Source organism: Sphaerodactylus townsendi, linkage group LG05, assembly GCF_021028975.2.
Source record: "Sphaerodactylus townsendi isolate TG3544 linkage group LG05, MPM_Stown_v2.3, whole genome shotgun sequence".
NCBI classification, from domain to species: Eukaryota; Metazoa; Chordata; class Lepidosauria; order Squamata; family Sphaerodactylidae; genus Sphaerodactylus; species Sphaerodactylus townsendi.
Genome location: NC_059429.1, coordinates 97,790,157 through 97,798,066, shown reverse-complemented (window position 1 = coordinate 97,798,066; position 7,910 = coordinate 97,790,157).

Here is a 7,910-nt window from a genome sequence, read left to right as displayed (position 1 = left end):
TTTTGGCGATGTGGGATTTACGGACCCACAGCAGTAACAACTCCGACAGAATAGGCTTTCTGAGGCAACCGCCTTCCTGATGAAACTCCTCACCTCAGAGCGCTATCGCCCTCATTAGGGCAGCTCCAACAGCAATCGCTCTCCTGCTGGAATTCTGTTGCTGACCTCTAAGCAGCTTAGCAGTCAATGGCGAAAGAGTGAGGTCTGCTTCTTTCAATAACTCTTTGTAAACTGTAAACCAGCTGATCCCAACTTTGATCAAGTGATGATGCTAAGATGATATAAGATTTATGGGACTCTGGAAAAGTCCATCCCACGGTCTTCCAATTGGATCGGTAATAGGGGACCCCATTAGCTGCAAATGAGTAGAAACGCGACTCACCAGCTTTCAGTTTGCAGTTATATAGTTGCCTTCGGGCTTATCAGCAGTTTAGACCCTGCTGTATCTTTGTTGATATATGGTTCTGAGCTCTCCCAACATCTTTCTTCAAGGCTCACAGTGTCCCGGAATATTGCCAGAAGCGTGGGAGTTCTCCACGGCCAGAATTATGGAGGTAATCGGCTTTGATCAGCTGCCGACTCTCCGCCGCCGGCAGCAGCCGGGTTGTCTCCCACCACAGACCACAAATCTCTCCGGTCAAGATAGGACTGCATCTTACACGCTCAATCACTGCGAAGTAGTTGTCCCTCATTGGCATGCTCAAATGGCATGCCAAGCTGCCAGGACCTACGCCATCGTAGGACTCTATACTGGACAGCTTTTCACACCACAGCTCACAGGAAATTACTACAGGGAACACACAGGAACCACCTTCGCCTTTACTCACAGGTGTAGACCACACCGCCTGGGCCCATAACCTGATAGCAGAATTTGAGCGTGGGCTACTTAGAGTAGAACTAGTGGTCTTGTACAGCAACACTCCCACCTTCAATGGGTAAACTCCACACAGCTTTGTCATTCATAAGAAGTTGCTTTTATCATTCAGTTGCTCTGCGGTACAAGTAACTATATACAACGTAAGAATATCTAGTAGACAATCAAAGTGCTTCGCCTAACACCTGTTTCCCAAAGGAACACTGAACCAGTATCATACAAGTGCTTTTATACAAGACTCAACCAATCATGTTAAAGGTCACTTGGAACAGGTAAGAACCGGTTTGTCAGCTCAGTCTCATGCTGACTCATGCTGGATAGGATATGGACACTTTAACTATCATGACATAAAGAGCTTTTGAAAACTACAGGGATTCTCTGACCTGATGGGAGGGCAAATGCTTAAAAGGAGGAAAACATGCGTGTAACTGAGAATCAGACCTGAAGGGCTCAAAGTAAAGGAGGCCATACCTGCATAAATGCCATTAGAATAGAAAGCCATGTTCGGGAAACTATGCTGCAGTGCAGTCTTCCCCAGAGTCTCCCTCTTTCCCACTCTCAGGGAATATTTTAAAAGCAGCTGGTGGAGAACCGGGTTTGATTCCACCCTCCTCTACATGAGCGGCGGATTCTTATCTGGTGAGCTGGTTTGTTTCCCGCTCCTTCACATGAAGCCTGCTGGTGCCAGATGACTTTGGGCTAGCCATAGTTCTCTCAGAACTCTCTCAGCCCTACCGCCCTTACAAGGTGTCTGTTGGGAGGCGGGGCAAGAAGAAGGAAAGGAGTCTGTAAGCTGCCTTGAGTCTCCTTACAGTTGAGAAAAGCTGGGTATAAATCCAAACTCTTATTTTCCTTCTACATCGGAGCACTGGCTAGAGATGGCAACACGAGTGCGTTTGCAATGGAAATTTATAAAAGCCAGTTTGATTTAAAAAATAAAAAAACCTTTTTAAATCCCTGATCCAGTAAAGGCATGGATGGGGAAAGTATGTGCTGTCTTTGGCTTCTGATAGAAAATGATGATCCACTGCTACCAAATTAGGGTCTTCATTGTCTCCTGTGAGCGGCTGTCTCTTTTGCCCAGCTATGTGGGGTGGGGGTGAGAAAATGGCATCAGAAGTAAGCAGGAAGACCCATTTCCCCACAAAAATATCAGCAGTCTAGTACTTATTTTAAGGTCCCTGAAAAACTCCTGCCTCCTGGGTTCCTGTTTTATTTGGGATCTCCATTTTACGCAGGTTTCAGCAATGCAGCAATTCAGCTGATCTTGGACTGGACCCTGTCATCCTCTGAACCCACTTAGCAAAGTATCTGGCACTGAAGCTTTGCCTGAGTGACTTGTGTGTGTGTATGTGAGAAGTGGGTGGGGTGGGGAGGTCAGAAGAGCTTCCAGGCCAGAAGTCTGAGGTTGGATTCTCTTGTTTAAGGAATGAAGAACTCAGCCAAGGACCGGGCAAGCTACATCAGGAAATTTCAAGTTTGTTTTCTACCTGGTACCACATGCACATTAACCTCAATGAACATTTACAGTGGAATCCCTTTATACATGTTATGGTGAACAGATGTGCAACTTATATGTACATCTGTTTGCATGAAATATGTTCCCTTTATAAATGAAATCAGGGACCAGTGCTGGGATCAATGTGGGGTTTAAGTCATAAGTTCAGTTGTACATATATTGAATGTACTCAATACACACAAAAAGAAAATTCAACTGTACATGCCATACTGATTGTGTGTGCGTTCACTGTAACTTGTGAACAGGGCTAGTGAGAAGCTCTTCCAGGGATGATTCTAGCTTCAAATCTAACTTTCTGTTCTGAGCAGGACACCTTTGATGGAGCTGAAACAATCAAAACATCAAAAGATTTCACACACACGCACCCAGCATCTATGCTCAGTTTTGGAACAAATGAAGAATGGAATGGACTGCATTAGTTTCCCCAGCTCTCTTCTTAAGAAAGCCCTTCTAAAGGTTGTTACCAGTTGATGGACATAAACAAACAGATTTGTAAATAGATAGTCAGAATAACTGGGCAGACTTTGTTCTGACTGTGCCTAGCTCTCCCAAAGAGTTTATTTTATTTTGTAAACTGTGTCAAATGAATACTGAAGAAAAAAGGGAAATTCCAAAACACAAAAATGATTAATCCTTTGGTCTGAGAGAAAGGTCTTTGCCTGGACCATTTCTTTGGGCAGGGCATCTAGAGTAGAAATAGTGCAGTTCTAAATCCTTCTCAGGCTTCAGTTGATTTAGAAGGGCATCACTAGTCAAGCCAGCACTTGTCATGGCCCTCTAACACGTTTACCAGGACTCTGCCATATTTCACTCAGGGTTATTACTACAGGGTAGCCTTGAGTATTGTTTGCATTGAACCCAGCTTGTATCAGCCTGTTTCTTATCTTGCAGCTGGAAGCAGTGTGGGGGTGGGGGAGGTTTCGGGTATCTGTTTCTTCCAGGTACTCACTGTCTGAGAAATGTGTGTGAGTTCGCCTTCCTACCCAAAGATGGAGTAGGCGGGGGGATGTGGGAATACGGTGGGGGATATAATGCTTTGGCTGCTTTAATATATTCAGTTCTGACAATAAGAAGCCAACAGCTTTTCTATGCTTGTAATCAGTAGGTAAGAAGACTACTTACAAAGTACTGATTTGTTTATTGCACAAGTCTGGGGATGTGCCAGCACTGTACTCACAAACTACATGGGAAAAATCAACTCTCTGAGACTGGTGACCAGTGAATAAAGAATTCACCACTTAGTAGCATGAAATCTGGCTGCCCTGGAAGAAGCAGGCTGTAACATGTGTCAAAATGAAGGAGGTGCCCTTTTTAGGATGCTACCAGATGTCCTCATCTGCCCCCACCCTGTCCCCAAAAGTTATTCATGCAGTGAGCACAGGCTGTCAGCAGATGTCACTGTGATCATACACTTAGTTTTGAATTGAGCCAGAGAAGAACTGTCACCCTGCTGCTTCGGCATTTCTTTGGCATGGACCAAATCATGGAAGCGAGGCATCTGGTTTAGATATCAAGACTTTCCCCTTATTCCATGTGTGTGCCTGTGTTTGCTGTTCTCTCTTTTCGGTTATTAACTGCTGAACTTTAATCTACTTTAGCTAAGGCAGAACAGTGAGGATCAGGAATCTGATGCAACAGGAAGTCCATCTGTGATTTTAGAGTTTAGCAGTGCTTTCCTGACCAAAGTTAAGCCCTTCTGTGACCATTCAAGTCACTGGATTTAGAAGGGTATAAATTTGCTCAGGATTGCACTGTTGGTTTAGGAGTCAAACCTGAAATCAGACTGCAAAAGCCCTATGCCCATCACGGTCCCATTTATACTCCCAACTGTTCAATCTTTTTTTTACTATCAAAATCCTTTCTCTGCCTCCTTGGCCAGCATCTTGCTACTAAGGATGCCAACCTAACGAGGCTTCCTAGAAGCAAGGCTGGGCAGCATCACAACCAGGCTTTACAGTTGTCCCTACTTTGAGTGTGTTTAGACTTCTGTAGAGCTAGTATGCAAGTTGCCAGGCTTTGTCAGCTGGCTAATGCAAGCAAGCTGCTTCAAGTATTATGCATTTTCTATATGGAAAGCGTTTTCAAATAAGAAAAATCTTGCAAACTCATCTGCAGCGCATCATGTATAGTCGACATGCATGGGGCCTCCAGGGTCAATCATGGCTTCTGGCTTGCATACATGCGGTCAAATACTAAATAGACTTGTGAGCAATTTCTTTTCCTCACATGGCCATCTGCAAATGGCTTTCGTACATTTTCCTGCTCAGAAATGGTTTCCATGTGGGAAACTCTTAATGTTTGAAGTGGTCCAGCATCTCCACGAGGCCCGCAGTCTTGTCAAGACAAATCTAAATCACAGTGGAGTTCAAGGCATTCAAGCAACACATTGGGGCCAGTCTCCCATTGGGTGGGGAGAGGCAGCCTGCCTGAAGCTTCAGATTCTGGGATACTGCTAAGGCCGGCAAGATGTCGATGATCTGGATTGCTATTATGTTCCTTACCAGCGGGAATGCCATTTGCATTTTAAAATATCTCAGACATTTCTGACTATTGCAGAGCAAATTTGCAGGATTTGTGAGAAGTTGCCCTATGACAGTGGTGGCGAACCTATGGCACTGGTGCCAGAAGTGGCACTCAGAGCCCGCTCTGTGGGCACGCACAAACAGAGTGCGCCCCCCCCCCCCACAACACACATCTAGACTGGCCTGGGCCACTGGGCTCGATTATTAGCATTAAACCTAAGAGCTAGTTTTGGGGAAGCAGTGTAGGCAACCCTGTTAAGTGTTGTTAAACCCCACTGATTTTCATGTGAAGAACTAAAGTGCGATCCTTTACCTGGGAGTAAGTTTGGTTGCTGGCAATGGGGCTTGTTTTTGAGTAAACCTTCCTAGGGTCGTGATTCACTCGTTGGAAGAGTTGCATGGTTGCTTCAAAGCAAAGCCACCGACTACCACCAAGCTTACTCCCGAGTAACGCACACCTCTGAGCCAACCATTTTTTCTTAACTAAAACCTCAGTATTCAGGTTAAATTGCTGTGTTGGCACTTTGCGACACATAAGTGGGTTTTGGGTTGCAATTTGGGCACTCGGTCTCGAAAAGGTTCACCATCACTGCCCTATGAGGACCTGGCCAGTCTTGGGGTAGAAATAGAGTGCCAAAGCTGGTAGTGAGATGAGAGTGAGACAAGATCAGATGACGGGGGAAAGGAAACCAAAAGCTCAGCAGGGTTGTTCCCATCTCACTACAATGAAGGCTTAATTTGAGCCAAGGCTAAGCCTCAGTTACTTGTGATGATGGTGTTCTACTCTGAAAATGAGAGTGCCTCTGAGTGTACACAGAGTGCATATCCCTGGCTCACTAAATAACACCAGTCTGCTTGTTGTATCTCTTGGATTCAGAGGAAGGGCGCAGATATTAAGGAAGTCCTGAATCTTGATCAAAAGGCACAGATATTAAGGAAGTCATGAATCATGTCTCTCTTTTAAATAAAACAGACAGAGAACAGTAGTTACAACACCATAGAATTAAAAATGCTACGAAGCAGAACTGCACAAACAAAAGTGAACCAAAGATAATAGTCTTTTTTAATATGACATTAGAAAAATAAATTAAATGATCTTTACAAAAGCAGCCTCAAGTCTGGTAGTTTTCCTGTTTCATTCTGGAGTTGAACATCTTCAGACATTCTCCTTGAAAACTCTGGAAAGAACATGAAGACTTTGGCCCCTTCCGGACACGCAAAATAATGCGTTTTCAAACCACTTTCACAACTGTTTGCAAGTGGATTTTGCTATTCCGCACAGCTTCAAAGAGCACTGAAAGCAGTTTGAAAGTGCATTATTCTGCATGTGCAGAATGAGCCTTTGTGAATCACCTGCATTGCCTGTTTGACTTAATGTCTCTATATTGCTTCATAAAGATCTATAGTTTTTTTTTAATTTTGCCTGCATATGACATTAAAATTTCATATAACAGATATCAAAAGATCTCTGTCTCTCTTTCTTTGGGTTGAATTGTCTTTGTGCCCTTGTGGTTTTTAGCAATGAATCAATGTACAACTTCACCTGTTCTTGGTGGTGCCGCTTTGCTGTGCTGTGACAGTCTTTGCAACCTCCATGGCCAGAAGGTAGAACTCCCTGCTTTGGAGTCTGACAAGCAGACAGGCCAATTCCATCTGAAGCATCATGCTTGCTGGCCTTCCTGAGGATCTTGAAGTCTTTAGGTCAGATGTTGTGGTTTTGGTAGCTTGAATGTGTCGTTCTGTATCCGCCAGTGTCACAGTATCAAAGTTTGCTTAAAAGACCCAGTTATTGTGGTATCTAGGACTGGTGTTTCAGCCCTAAAGCAGTACAAAGGGCTTTCTGGTAGACATCTGTGGCAACTCATTAACCCATTAGGGAGTAGGAAGGCTAGGCCTATGACACAATAGGAGCCCTTGTGCTCCTCATGTGGTGGGTGAAAGGTCAGTGCTGAATTCTGATGAATTCCTCAGAGAGCAGTTGTGACATGCCACTGTCACCAGAGAAGACGGGAGTCTTTAAAGGGGCACTGCAATTTCTTGTACCATTCATTAACAAGGCATATGCTGTGAGGCCTGCCATCTCTCTTCACAAGAACAGTGCAAGAGGAGATGAATTGAGAGAACTTCCTACTGGACTGGAAAGGATGTTGAATATTAAATCAACATGGTGCAGGTGAAACAGGAGTAGTGGAATGTCCTTCAAGCCCAGTTCAGCAGGTGCTTGCTTCCCAGGTTTTGTGTTGTTGTTTCTTGAAAACACTGGAAGGTCTACAACTGCATGAGTGACAGCTTGCAAATTCATTGTCCTATATGAAGTTCTCCAGGGGACTGGCAAGAACAGAATTTCAGGTGGTATTTTGGGCACCCAAGGTAGGAAGATGAGAGGCAGGACAACTGGGCTACATGAGTTGAAGTCCTTGCCTCTGCAAAAACATCAATGGGAACATGAGCCATTGTCCTTTGGGGCTCTCCAGGAATGGATGGGGACATTAAAACAGCCCTGAGCAAGCTGAGCCAGGGCACCCTGCGGGATTCACATGGCTTCGGCCTATGTGCTACATTTATGTGCTACAGTAGTAACAGGTATGCCTTGTGGACTTAGAGTGTAAAAGTAGCATATGAACTACCTAACTTGCTCCAGGACCGCCAGGGCCTTCCTGGGCAGCAGCATCCCCAGTAACTTTCTCAGTAAGATAAAGGCCTGCTCTGCTCTCCTTCACAGCCTTTTGGAGTATTTAGGCAAGCTGGGCCCTGTTTGACACCCAGAAAAAACTTTTATTAGCTAGCTTCCTGAAAGCATCTGTGTGACAGAAGGCTGCTGGGCTGGAGAGGTCTGGTGAGCAGCTTGCTGGATGGCACAGTTGTTCCCTCTGGATGAGAGACTGGTTGCAACACTGGACTAACGTTTGAGCATTCATGCAGGAAACATGGCTTTAAATTGTATTAAAATGTTGGCTTTGTTTCACCGTATTCAGTAGTGTGTCCATCCGTATCT